This window comes from Triticum aestivum, chromosome 1A (assembly GCF_018294505.1).
Source record: "Triticum aestivum cultivar Chinese Spring chromosome 1A, IWGSC CS RefSeq v2.1, whole genome shotgun sequence".
NCBI lineage: Eukaryota > Viridiplantae > Streptophyta > Magnoliopsida > Poales > Poaceae > Triticum > Triticum aestivum.
In genome coordinates, this window is record NC_057794.1 from 362,738,587 (window position 1) to 362,753,268 (window position 14,682).

The 14,682-nt window shown below is 46.5% G+C and overlaps 1 pseudogene; it reads right to left on the minus strand.

The window, feature by feature from the left end:
- Nucleotides 1–517: 517 nt before the first annotated feature.
- On the minus strand, nt 518–683 carry LOC123072859 (uncharacterized; annotated as a pseudogene).
- Between the last annotated feature and the right edge of the window lie 13,999 nt (nt 684–14,682).

A 14,682-nucleotide genomic window follows, 5' to 3' on the forward strand; every position in this document is an offset into this window, starting at 1 on the left:
ACTAGAGCTCATATTACAAAAAAGCCTACATCTGTCTAAATTAATATTTGAGCCATGCAATACTGCACTGGCTGGAAAACAAGTATAGTATAGGACAAGAACAATGTGGCCTACCTACAGCAGCTATAAAGACTACCTAAAGCAGCAAACAAAAAAGGCAGGAGGAACATCCTACATTTCCAAAACAAAGATCACTTCATTTCTACAAGTTCACGATGCAGCCAAAATGCCGTCTTAACGAAACCACGTGTCCAGTTCCCATCCTAACGAAAAAACAAACAGAAGTGCAGCAACAGCACACTGGAAAAGAAGACGATGAAGGGATTCATGGAGCAACCGCCACACAAAGATCATCTCATGTATAGAGGCCTTCAGTAATATAGAAACCCTTGGAATATCGGTGAATGTATTGAAATATAACAATATGCATCTCTATCTTGTTGAAGACAGACACCAAGGCAATAGATCCAGACATCATGCAATGGCCATGTGTGTGGGGTATAGTATCTAGTACTATCTACAATGGTGATCCAGACAACACAAAGCTGAATCAAGCCGGTGCAAATGTGTATTTCCATCCCAGACCAAACCACAAAGCTTACCATACAAGGATGGACACTTGCAGTAGCAGAGAAGCAGTAGATGTACATTGTCATAGGAACCATAGGAGCTCACCCGTGCAAGTTGTAGTAGAGGACGGATATCACCACCACCATGGTTGCGGCGTGGCGAGCGAAATCACAAAAAGCGCCATCAGTTCCGTCCACCTTTGCCATCATCTTGGATATGATGGGGCCCACCCTCAGGATGGCCCAGTGCCTCGCAAAGTTGCTCATCGATCACTTCAGCAAACATACAACTTCTTTTCCAACAAACAAAGGGTCAGCAGCTGGCTGCAACATGAGTAGATCAACAAATGCACAACATGAGTATATCAACAAATGCTTAAGACTAAAAATCAAACATAATAATACATGACAAGCAAATTTATAAGGATGTGATAGAAGCAATGGTTCCTACAGCAGGGGCAAGCACAATACTGATCATATAGACATGACAAGCATAGAGTTAAGGTAACAACAAGGGCTAAACAAAATCATGGTCACAAAACACACCATCAATAGCTGCAGTTCACAAGTAAAAAGAGCAAGGCTGACACAACAGAGGGGCATACACAAATACGCTCACATTAATAGAAAATAAACCAAGCTTCACATCCAGTATCAGAAGTACAAATATGTCCTACAAACAAAGACCACTAGAGGCAAAGCCCTGACCAGGACCAAACAATTTTCAAGTAGAAATAGAAGGCCCAGCTTATATCAGTGATGTACTAGCATCTGATCATCAACCACACAAGCATCATGATGTAGCATCACATAAGTATTGTCAAGCGCAAAAACTTAAGTTGAGTGAAACGGCAACATCGACATCGGTGTTGGAGTTCCATCACAAAATAGTCCAGAAGCCAGTTTGCACCAATGAAACTTTGAGGAATATGTCATTAACAGTAGCAACTAGGTTAGGAGCTAGAATCTAGTCCACTGAACACGAGCACGATGCGAGTGTCTAGAACTATGCTAGAGCACAGCAGAGATAACATGGGGAAAGGCATCTTGAGTGGTAGGGCGGAGCAGAGAGCAACCTTGTGTGGGGAGTCAGCGTCGGCATCGCCTCGAGGTTGATATTCGACCCAATGATATCCTCTCGAGCCCGACAGCTTGGGCGTGTGGTCCCACATGTTCCTCATCGATGTCGACCATGGAGGACGCCTGCTGCTCTGAATCGAACAAACAAATTAATTAGGTGATCTGAGAGAGACTAGAACTCCAAGCAACATTCTTTTCACTAAAATATGTGGAGCTAGCACAACAACAATTGGGAACTAATCACTATCAAGTAGTAGCATAGAATATCTATCTCCAGTTCATGGTTGAGTGAACAGTACAAGATCAAGTAGCAGCAGTAGATGATCAAAGAAAACAACCACATCATACATCATGTAGCCAAGGTGGAGTCTTCAATGTGGATCCTACACGCTCCACCTATGCCATGAGCGCAGGCGAAAGCCTCTGTTCCTCTGTTTGGGCGACGATGGCACTTTGGTGTCGTGTTCCTTCTTGAAGGCGTCGGCCGGGGACTGCTCAGGGTGGTGAAGTTGCTAGTAGTTCGGAGTCGACGCGAGATGGCATGTAGGTGGAGCGGTGTGGCATCAACCGTATCATCGACGGTGGGTCTCGGCAGCATGGCACAGTGGAGACTCGACGTCCGATGCGCGGAGATGGACTCGCGCAGGAGGACGAAGTTGTCTGGCGTCGTGGTGGCATTGATGGTAGAGAGGCCTGGCAAGGTCGGTGCATTAGTTCTGCTCTGAGGACCCCATATTGATTCACTTGATGTGTGTTTTGGCACTCAACACGCGGATTCCCGAGGTGACATTGGGGTAATCTATGCATAGGGGTTGATTCACGTTCTCGCCTTTGTTTCTTGAGTAGAAATCTTGGGCCACTCTTTGAGGTTCTTTGTATTGGGTTGAGTATTATGAATCTGAAATTGTTTGATGCATATCGTATAATCAACTCACGGATACTCGCGATGACATTGGAGTACCTAGGTGACATTAGAGTTGGTTGATGTATATCATATGGTGTTATTTTAGTACAAACTCTTGGATAGATCGATCGGAAAGGATAACTTTGAGGTGGTTTCGTACCCTACAGACAATTTCATCTTATGTTCTGCGCTAGATAGGAACTTTGGAGTGACTCTTCATCGCACGTTGAGGGATGGTTATATGATCCAATTATATTAGCATTGTTGAGAGATTGCACTAGTGAAAGTACGGACCCTAGGCCTCATTTTCAAGCATTGCAATACCGTTTGTGCTCACTTTTGTTACTTGCTACCTTACTTTTTTATTGTTCCTATTACAAAAATCAATATCTATTATCCATATTACACTTATATCACCATCTCTTCACCGAACTAGTGCACCTATACAGTTTATCATTGTATTTGGTGTGTTGGGGACACAAGAGACTCTTTGTTATTTGGTTGCAGGGTTGTTTGAGAGAGACCATCTTCATCATACGGCTCCCGCGGATTGATAAACCTTAGGTCATTCACTTGAGGGAAAATTGCTACTGTCCTACAAAACTCCGCGCTTGGAGACCCAACACGAGTCTACAAGAATAAAGTTGTGTAGTAGACATCAACAACCTTCTACTCCCACCTTTTGTTTTCTGTTTTTCTCAGTTAAATAAAATAAAATGCCATGTTTATCCCATTTTCTGGATTTTTCCATGCAATAAAAAATGACCCAAAAATAAAAGTTCTCAGAATGCCCTGAAGATTTAATACGTTTTTTTCTAAATATTTCTAAATTTCTGGTGCAAATAAAATCAGAGGGGTGCACCTGGTGACCATGATACACCAGGGCGCGCTAGCAACCCCAGGCGCGCCTTGGTGGGTTATGGTCCCGACGTGGGTCCCCTCACTTATCTTTTTATCATATGTCATCTCCTACCTCCAGGAAAAAATCACCATAGCTCTCTCTCTCTCTCTCATTCTCGTGTTCTTACTCTCAAACCCGCGGATTTCGATCTCTTTGCTCAAAGCTCCGTTTCCGAAACTATTTTCGGGGATTGCTACTTGGTATGTGACTCCTCCATTGCTCCAATTAGTTTTTGCTTTAGTGGTTTATATTTTGAATAATTAGCTACTCTTGGTGCTGCTATAGATGAGCTTGCATGTTGAATTCTTAGAGCTCTCAATAGTTTGAATGTTTGATATGGCCTCTAGGCACCCATATGAGTAGTTGCTATCAATCTTATGAAGTTTTATCGACAAATTTTTTTATGTCCTAAATATTTTCCAGAAATTGTACGCAAATAAAATGCAATTCTTTAGGAGTTCTTCAAGGAGGAGGTCCTCGGAGGCATCATAAAGCGGTAGCTCGGTACGACGGTCCTATGTTGAACCAAGTGCAAGCTCAATGCGCGATGCCGCTATCAAATCTTGATTATGGTCGTGCAATAATTTCATGGTGAGTGCAGGTATTAAGGAAGAGTTTGAGTAATATGTGCACACGCCGAGGTCGGCCCCTACATCCAAGATAAGTGCATCCAGCATCTTAACCTCACAGAAACGTTCACTAAGAAATTTAGATATCATCCTCGTGAATCTAGAGTTTCATTTAGTCTTTATGATCATCCATCTACCATGTCTCTAAATGTTTTCTATGAAGCTTGTAAAATTCCATATTGGGGTTCGCTGGACGAACCACCAAGATCTGAGTATGAGTCATTTTTTACTAGCCTTTATTACGGTGAGGATAGATCACAAGGTAGAATAAAAAGTATGTGTTTCCCTTCAATTTACTACTTTGCACTCTTTAATGGCAAATGCTTCGTAGGCAAGCAAGATTGTAGCACACTATGTGCTCCTGACTTGAGCCTCATACACACCGCTTTGACTGAAATTAAATGTCATAATCTTGGAGTAATCGTTGCACAGAGGCTACAACGTAATGCTGAGAGTGGTTACTTTTATGGTGGGATTTATGCTTATCGGTTAGCTAAAGAGGTGGGTGTAACACCTCTACTTGATGACCCTATCCTACCTACTCAGTACATAGACTTTGATGCCATGAAACGTCAAAAGTTCCTTACGGGCACAATCACTGATTATACTTATAACTTGATGTTCAATAAAGAACCTATTGTGCATGTTGTTTTTCCTGCCTACTCTCTTTGATCATTACAACAAAAGAAGATATTATGTTCTTGAGAACGAGGCTCGCGCGTACAACACGGGGGTCGAGGCTACTCGGCGGGCTGAGGAGGCTGCACCAAGAGCCTCTATGAGCTATCATTCAGATTATTATCCAGGCCGCGGATGGTGATTTCCAAGCTAGGCCAAAAGCCTAAGCTTGGGGGAGTATGTATTTCCACCGACATTACATTCATGTTCACATATTTCATTCCAGTTGTTGTTGTTCACACTTTTTCATTGTATCATCCATGCTGGATTTATTTTTCTCACCTTCTTCTTGTGTGTTTGAAAAACTTTGAGGAAATCCAAAAATATTTCTTGCTTCTTTTCGGTTTTTCTTTCTAGTTTAATTAGTTTAGTATTAAAAGAAAACCCAAAAAGATTTCTCGATTCTTTTTCTGCTTGTTGGGAGCTTTCCCGTGTAAATAGTTTTTTTCGTTTTTGTTTTCCTTCCCTTAATTTGCTTTCTTTAAGAAAAACTAAAAACTCCAAAAATATTTCAGTGTGTTTCTCTGAATTTTTTTTGTTTTTGTTGAGCCATATCAAGGAGAAGACCACTATGAAAATGTTGAGTGGCTCTTATATGCATTATTGTTGATTTAACAAAGAGCCCATATTACCTTGTCTCCTTCTTTTGAATAAAATGTTTGTAGATTCCAGCTTAGTCCACAACACTCTTGCACCATTATTATTTTCATATCATTCGGTCATGCAAGTGAAAGGCAATAAACACGATATTTGATGAAGTGACTGTGGTAGAGAGAAACGGGTACGAACTCAACTTATTCTGTTTTTGTAAATATGTTTAACCTAGAATCCATGATTTAGCATATTATGATCAAACATGTTTGCAATGAAAATTAGAGATTATAGTTTCTCATGCCATGCTTAAGTAGCTAGGAGTGGATAATGATTTATCTTGGATGTCAACATGCATTAAAATGATTGTGATGTAGTATGACGATATGGTATCTGATGAGGTTATGTACCTAGGGTAGGGTCATAGGCCTGACTTAGACACCTTCCTCTAGGACATCACCTTAAAGCCAGAATCATTCAAAGGGTACCATTATCCACTCGACCAGAGACGTTCCACTCGAAAGAATCAATGGCACTCGACCGTCGCAGAGCCACTCGACGAACAGAAGATCTAAAGCCACTCTGCATCAACAACGGTCGAGCATTTACTTACAGGCTTAATTGTCATTTATAGCATTTAATGGCTAGCATTACCAGTAACGTTCCTCTCTTAATGTACATTGAACCCTGTGTAACGGAGGGGAGCAGGGGTCCTGACGCACTCTATATAAGCCACCCCCCTTCTCTGGGACAAGGGTTCGCATCTTTGTAAACACACGCACACATAATCCAGTCGGCCGCCTCAGGGCACCGAGACGTAGGGCTGTTACTTCCTTCGAGAAGGGCCTGAACTCGTAAAACTCGTGTGTACAACTACTCCATAGCTAGGATCTTGCCTCCTTATATCTACCCCCCATTCAACTGTCAGTCTTAGACCCACGACAGTTGGCGCCCACCGTGGGGCAGGTGTCTTAGCAGTTTATTGGAGAAGTTGCGATTCTTTCGATTCCTATCATCATGATTTCCGGCGGAGGATTGGCCGAAGGCCGCGAGATCCGTCTCGGCGCGCTCGTCTTCATCACCGACGACTCCGCTTGGCTTCACGAAGCTCCACTCGACGTCGAGGCGCTCCCCGTCCGCGGGGCGACGCACTCCCGCGCATGCGTTCGCGGCGTCCTTCTTCGACAACCGTCGACTCCATATCAGTCGACTCCTGTGGCACCCTCCCTCTTCGTTGTTCGCCGGCGCCAGTGATCCGGTCGGTCGCGGCTTCAGCGGTGGGTGAGGCACGCGGTGGCCCGCCAATCGGCCACCCTGCAAATCGCGGCAATTGAGCCCGATGAAACTCTCTACGGCCTGGCTCCGTCGAGACTGCGTCCGAATGCGACAGCAGCGACCCCGCGGCAGAAGTCTTGATGGTCAATGGACCATGCAGTCCTCCTGGCTTCACTCGGGAAGGCGGTGGCGATGGCGGCGGTGATCCGTCACGTGTTGATGAGGAGTACCGTCCCGAACCCCTCTCTTCGCAGCGGAGGGAAGATCTTCGTCGCTGTAATATGGATGCGCTCCACACTCCTATTGTTGGAGAAACCCCCGAAGCCCAGGCCTTGGAGGAGGCACGCTTGGCCAACTTGGTCGAGCGCACTCGACTAGAGAACCTCCAGCGCGCACTCGACGAGTGTGCTCGGCAGCGGATCCCCGAGTCCAGTCGACAACAACTTTTTCCGCCTCCGACTCAGGTATATCGAACTCCGATCCAGAATCTCACAGCTGCAGCTCGAATAGAAGAGTCAATTCAACCTTCCCAGTTAGAAGCCGGCCGAGGTTTGATGCAGATCCGGGCTTTACTTCGGGCAGCAGGAGAGCAGAATACAGCGGTATCTCAATCGCGGAATAGGATTCATAGCAGGTCTGTGGTGGCTGATACTGTCCAGTCTGCCCATAGCCCGAGACCGCCTCCGCGGCGTGAGGGACGTGGATACCAGCAAGATCAGTATAGGAACCATGAGCAGTATGATCATCGACTCGACCACGACGGTCGTCGTTGAGTGCCCATGTCTCCTCTGAGGAGTGGGTCGTACGTGCCTCGGCGGCAAGATGACAGACGCCCCCACAGCGATGAACGGAGAATTCCAGTCGACCCCAGAGAACCAGGCTTTGATGCAAGGTCAATCCTCGTTCAAGGTCTGGTTGATAGAAACAGAGCTCACAGAGAAGGCCATGATAAAGATCATCCGACTGGAAGCAGGGTACATGTTTCAGGACCCGAGTGTTTCAGCAGAGCCATCAAAGCAGCAGTGATTCCTCCAAACTTCAGGTTGGCGACTGGAGTCAGCAAGTTCACCGGCGAATCCAAGCCAGACACTTGGCTTGAGGATTACCGAGTGGCTATGCAGATTGGTGGTGACAATGATGATGTAGCCATGAAGCACCTCCCCTTGATGTTGGAGGGCTCTGCCAGAGCATGGTTGAATCAGTTGGCTCCTGGCAGCATATACAGTTGGGAAGAACTTGCTCGAGTGTTTGTTAGGACTTTGAAGGCACTTGCAAAAGGCCAGCAGGGTTGATAGAATTGCAGTGTTGTGTCCAGAAACCGAATGAAACTTTGAGGGATTATATCCAGAGATGGATCACGTTGCACCATACAGTGGAGAATGTGTCAGATCACCAAGAAATTTGTGCCTTCAAGGAAGGCGTTAAGTATCGGGAATTGAACCTGAAATTCGGTCAGACAGGAGATATGACTCTGACTCGGATGATGGAGATCGCCACCAAATATGCCAATGGTGAAGAGGAAGACCGACTCCGGAGTGGCAAACACAAAACAGTCGCCCAAGAAACCGGACAAGGGAATTCCAGTCGGAAACAGAAGCGAAAAGCTGAACCAGCTGCTCCTGGTGAAGCTTTAGCTGTTGCCCAAGGAAAGTTCAAGGGAAAACCCAAAGGGCCCTGGAATCCCAAGAAAGTTAAGGATAAAGATGGGAATGATGTGTTGGATTTACCGTGCCATATTCATACCAAGGAAGATGAAGAGGGGAACATCATTTACCCTAAACACACCACTCGACAGTGTCGTTTCCTGATTCAGCAGTTCCGAGAGAAACAACCCAAGGAAAAGGAAAAGAAGTCAGACGGAGGTGAGGATAGGGAAGAAGATAATGACGGCTTTCCCAATGTCAATTCCACGCTGATGATTTTTGCTGATGTTGAAAGCAAAAATCGATTGAAGGTTATTAACAGGGAGGTGAACATGGTTGCTCCGGCAACACCCGGTTATCTAAAGTGGTCCCAGACTGCCATCACATTCGACCAGTCAGACCACCCAGCGCATATAGCCACCCCTGGGAGGCAAGCACTGGTGGTCGACCCAGTAGTCGAAGGCACCCGACTGACTGGTCGAATATTCTTGATGGATGGTGGCAGCGGCTTGAATATTCTTTATGCTGAAACCTTGAAGGGAATAGGCATTCCGATGTCCAAGCTGAGTGAAAGCAACATGAGTTTCCACGGTGTTATACCTAGCAAGAAAGCTCAGTCACTCGGCCAGATCACACTTGATGTGGTTTTCGGTGATTCCAAGAATTACCGCAAGGAAAAGTTGATGTTTGAGGTAGTGGATTTCAAGAGTGCTTACCATGCCATCCTGGGGAGACCCGCTTATGCACGTTTTATGGCTCGACCATGTTACGTGTATCTCAAATTGAAGATGCCTGGTCCCAAAGGAGTAATCACTGTCACTGGCAATCAGCAGAAGGCAGAAGAGTGCTTCCAGAAGGGCTCAAAAATTGTCGATGCATAGATGGCAGTAGTGGAACTGCAAGAGTACCAGAAAAATGCAGACCCAGGTGATTTGCTGCGAGCCAAGAAGCCTACCATAGAGTCCGCATTTCAGTTGTCAGGGGAAACGAAGCCGATTCATATCCACTCGACCGATCCCAATGCTGCTCCGACCCATATCTCGTCAACACTTGACAACAAATAGGAAGAAGTGCTCATCCAGTTCCTCCGTGAGAACAGGGACATCTTTGCATGGAAACCTTCTGACATGCCGGGTGTACCCAGGGGACTGGCTGAGCATCGTTTGCGAGTCGACCCGAAAGTAAAACCAGTCAAGGAACATCTTCGACGGTCCGCCGTCCAGAAGAGAAAAACAATTGGCGAAGAAGTGGCTCGGCTCCTGGCAGCTGAGTTCATCCGAGAGATTTACCACTCCGAGTGGCTCGCCAATGTTGTCACGGCCCCTAAGAAGGATGATTCACTTCGCATGTGCATTGACTTCAAGCATATCAATCGGGCCTGCCCGACAGATCATTTTCCTCTTCCCCGCATCGACCAAATTATCGATTCAACTGCGGGGTGTGAGTGTTTGTCCTTCTTGGATGCCTATTCCGGGTACCATCAGATCCGACTGTATGGACCCGATGAGATAAAAACGGCTTTCATCACTCCATTCGGATGTTTCTGTTATGTCACTATGCCATTCGGCCTGAAGAACGCCAGAGCCACATTCATGAGGATGATCCAGAAGTGTCTACTCACTCAAATCAGTCGGAATGTGGAAGCATACATGGATGACATTGTAGTCAAGTCACGTAAAGGTTCCAACCTGCTGGCTGACCTTGCCGAAACCTTTGCCAACCTCAGAAGGTACGATATCAAGCTTAATCCATCAAAGTGCATATTCGGAGTTCCTGGCAGAAAATTACTCGGTTTCCTCATTTCTGAATGAGGGATCGACGCTAACCCAGAGAAAGTTGGTGCCATTCTTCGGATGAAACGCCCTGTGCGTGTGCACGATGTCCAAAAGCTTACTCGTTGTTTGGCCGCCCTGAGTCGATTCATTTCTCGTCTCGGTGAAAAGGCACTGCCTCTTTACCGACTGATGAAGAAGTCTGATAAGTTCGAGTGGACTCTCAAAGCTGATGTAGCGTTTGTTGAGCTCAAAGCCCTGCTTTCCACCCAGCCGGTGCTTGCTGCACCAATCAGCAAAGAGCCTTTACTGCTTTACATTGCAGCCACTGGACAAGTTGTCAGTACAGTACTCACGGTCGAGCTCGAAGAAGAAGGGAAAACTTATAAATTTCAGCGCCCAGTATATTACGTTTCTGAAGTCCTGACTCCATCAAAGCAAAGATATCCCCATTATCAGAAGCTTGTTTATGGAATTTACATGACCACAAAGAAGGTTGCACACTATTTCTACGATCATTCCGTTATAGTCATCAGTGACGCTCCATTGTCGGAGATTCTGAACAACAGAGATGCAACTGGTTGAGTGGCAAAGTGGGCGATTGAACTCCTTCCCCTGGATATCAAGTTTGAAGCAAATAAGGCTATTAAGTCCCAAGCAATAGCTGATTTCCTCGCTGAGTGGATCGAACAGCAACTTCCAACCCAAATTCACTCAGAGCATTGGACCATGTTCTTCGATGGGTCCAAGATGCTGAATGGTTCCAGTGCTGGAGTGGTATTGGCCTCCCCCCGTGGTGACAAACTCAGTTATGTTCTCCAGATTCACTTTGACTCCTCCAACAATGAGGCTGAATACGAGGCACTTCTGTATGGGTTGCGTATGGCCATTTCACTCGGCGTCCGTCGCCTCATGGTCTATGGCGACTCGGATTTAGTGGTCAATCAGGTGATGAAGGAGTGGGACGTCAGAAGCCCAACCATGACTGGTTATTGCAATGCAGTAAGAAAGTTAGAAAAGAGGTTCGAGGGGTTAGAGCTCCATCACATCCCCCGACTGAAAAATCAAGCAGCTGATGATCTGGCAAAGATAGGCTCCAAGAGAGAAGCCATTCCCAGTAATATGTTCCTGGAGCATATTCATGCACCCTCGGTTCAAGAAGATCCCTTCACTGAAGAGCCCCCACAGCCGAAGAGTGCCACTGATCCGACTGAAATCGAGATTCCAGCCGTGGTCGACTTGATCATGGAAGTTTTGGTCATCACCCCCGATTGGACGGTACCATATATCGCATACATTCTTAGAAGAGAACTCCCAGAAGATAAAGAAGAGGCTCGACAGATCGTCCGTCGATCTAAGGGCTTCACCGTGATAAGAGGACAGTTGTTCAGAGAAAGTGTGACTGGAGTCTGCCAGAAATGCATAACACCTGAAGAAGATCGAGTGATCCTCAAGGATATCCACTCAGGGACCTGTGGTCACCATGCGTCCTCTCGGACCATTGTGGCCAAAGCATACCGAGCGGGATTTTACTGGCCTCGAGCAAATGAGATGGCACAAGAAATAGTCAACAAATGTGAAGGTTGTCAGTTCTACTCCAACATGTCTCACAAGCCTGCGTCAGCCCTGAAAACCATTCCGCTTGTCTGGCCTTTTGCTGTTTGGGGAGGATATGGTTGGACCTTTGAGGACTGGCAGGAGTGGGTTCACTCATGTGCTTGTAGCAGTCGACAAGTTCACCAAATGGATTGAAGCCAAGCCTATCAAGAACCTTGATGCCAGTACTGCCGTCAGCTTCATCAGAGAGATAACATTTAGATATGGTGTTCCCCACATCATCATCACTGACAACGGATCAAACTTTGATTCTGATGAGTTCAGGACTTTTTGTGCTTCACAAGGTACTCGAGTCAACTATGCCTCGGTCGCTCACCCCCAGTCGAATGGACAGGCTGAAAGGGCAAATGGATTGATTCTCAAAGGACTGAAACCTCGACTGATGCATGACCTCAAACACACAGCAGGAGCCTGGGTCGATGAACTTCCATTAGTATTATGGGGATTGAGGACAACTCCCAATCGGTCGACTGGCAGAACCCCGTTTTTCTTGGTTTATGGAGCCGAAGCTGTACTTCCGAGTGACTTGCTCCACAATGCACCCCGAGTCGAGCTTTTCATAGAGGAAGAAGCAGAACAAGCGCGACAAGATGCAGTTGACCTCCTTGAAGAAGAAAGAGAGATGACCTTGATCCAATCAACCATTTATCAGCAAGATCTGCGTCGATTCCATGCCAGAAATGTGAGGGGTCGAGCATTTCAAGAGGGAGACTTTGTTCTCCGAGTGGATCAGCAGAAACCACATAAGCTTGCTCCCTCTTGGGAAGGCCCATTCGTGGTCACTAGAGTGCTCCACAATGGAGCGTACCACCTTTACGACATCGAGCACAAGAAAGACGAGCCGCGCGCCTGGAATGCGGAGCTGCTCCGCCCCTTTTATACTTAAACACTCGGTCTGCTGAGATGTAATAAAAAACACCTTTGTATTTTGTTTATCAAAGACAAGAGTTGTACAGTCTTCTAAAAAGATTGTCGATTGTTTACATATGTTTCTGAAATCCCCCAGTGGGTGGCTTAGCTGCAGTCCAGTACTTGCCTAAGTTTCAAAAATCCTACCGAGTGATGAGCAAGTCTCTCACTCGCGGGCTTAGTTGCAGTCCAGTACTCGCCTAAGTTTAAAAAATCCTACCGAGTGATGAGAAAGTCTCTCACTCAGGGGCTTAGTTGTAGTCCAGTACTCGCCTAAGTTTCAAAAATCCTACTGAGTGATGAGCAAGTCTCTCACTCGGGGGATTAGCCGCAGTCCAGTACTCGCCTAAGTTTAAAAAATCCTGCCGAGTGATGAGCAAGTCTCTCACTCGGGGGCTTAGCTGCAGTCCAGTACTCGCCTAAGTTTAAAACATCCTACCGAGTGATGAGCAAACCTCACACTCGGAGGCTTAGCTACAGTCCAGTACTCGCCTAAGTTTTAAAAATCCTACCGAGTGATGAGCAAACCTCACACTCGAAGGCTTAGCTGCAGTCCAGTACTCGTCTAAGTTTCAAAAATCCTACCGAACGATGAGCAAACCTCACACTCGGGGGCTTAGCTGCAATCAAGTACTCGCCTAAGTTTCAAAAATCCTACTGAGTGATGAGCAAACCTCACACTTGGAGGCTTAGCTACAGTCCAGTATTCGCCTAAGTTTCAAAAATCCTATCGAGTGATGAGCAAACCTCACACTCGGGGGCTTAGCTGCAGTCCAGTACTCGCCTAAGTTTCAAAAATCCTACCGAGTGATGAGCAAACCTCACACTCGGAGGCTTAGCTGCAGTCCAGTACTCGCCTAAGTTTCCAAAATCCTACCGAGTGATGAGCAAACCTCACACTCGGAGGCTTAGTTGGAGTCCAGGCCTAAGTTTCAAAAATCCTACCGAGTGATGAGAAAATCTCACACTCGGAGGCTTAGCTACAGTCCAGTACTCGCCTAAGTTTCATAAATCCTACTGAGTGATGAGCAAACCTCACACTCGGGGGCTTAGCTGCAATCCAGTACTCGCCTAAGTTTCAAAAATCCTACCGAGTGATGAGCAAACCTCACACTCAGAGGCTTAGCTGGAGTCCAGTACTCGCCTAAGTTTCAAAAATCCTACCGAGTGATGAGCAAACCTCACACTCGGGGGCTTAGCTGCAGTCCAGTACTCACCTAAGTTTCAAAAATCCTACCGAGTGATGAGCAAACCTCACACTCGGAGGCTTAGCTGTAGTCCAGTACTCGCCCAAGTTTCAAAAATCCTACCGAGTGATGAGCAAACCTCACACTCGGAGGCTTAGGTGCAGTCCAGTACTCGCCTAAGTTTCAAAAATCCTACCGAGTTATGAGCGAACCTCACACTCGGAGGCTTAGCTGCAGTCCAGTACTCGCCTAAGTTTCAAAAATCCTACCGAGTGATGAGCAAACCTCACACTCGGAGGCTTAGCTGCAGTCCAGTACTTGCCTAAGTTCCAAAACCATCCCTATCCGCAAGGATGACGAGGTGCAGGTCGACTGCAATCCTCTCACGGAGCTATGCTACAAGTACAATGTCCGCTCCATCCCTATCCACAAGGATGACGAGGTGCAGGTCGACTACAATCCCCTCTCCTCGGAGCTGCGCCACAAATACAATGTGTGCTCCATCCTTATCCACAAGGACGGCGAGGTGCAGGTCAACTGGGATATCCCCTTCAGAGTTGCATTTCGAAGGAGAGTCCGAGCGAAGAACAAGTTCTACTCGAAGATGAACGCAAGCATATGCAGAAGATAAACCAAGATCGGATAAAATCTCAAAAGTCTCAAAATGAAGATAAAAGTACTCAAGCATCAGGCCCGAAAGAGTTTAACGGTTACAGAAACCACTCGGCATTCCGAGGCAAATTTAAGGCAAGTTTAAATCTCAAGTTTGTTCATTCGGCAGGAGGAGGGTTCGCAGGCTCGACGAATTCGTCCCAAGTCAATTCCATCAGCGATCCGAGTGGCAGCAGCAATGAAAGTCTCCATGAAGGACTGGAAGTCGTGCCTTTTGGTGTTGGCGACCTTGATCGCCGCCAGCTTATCTTTGTG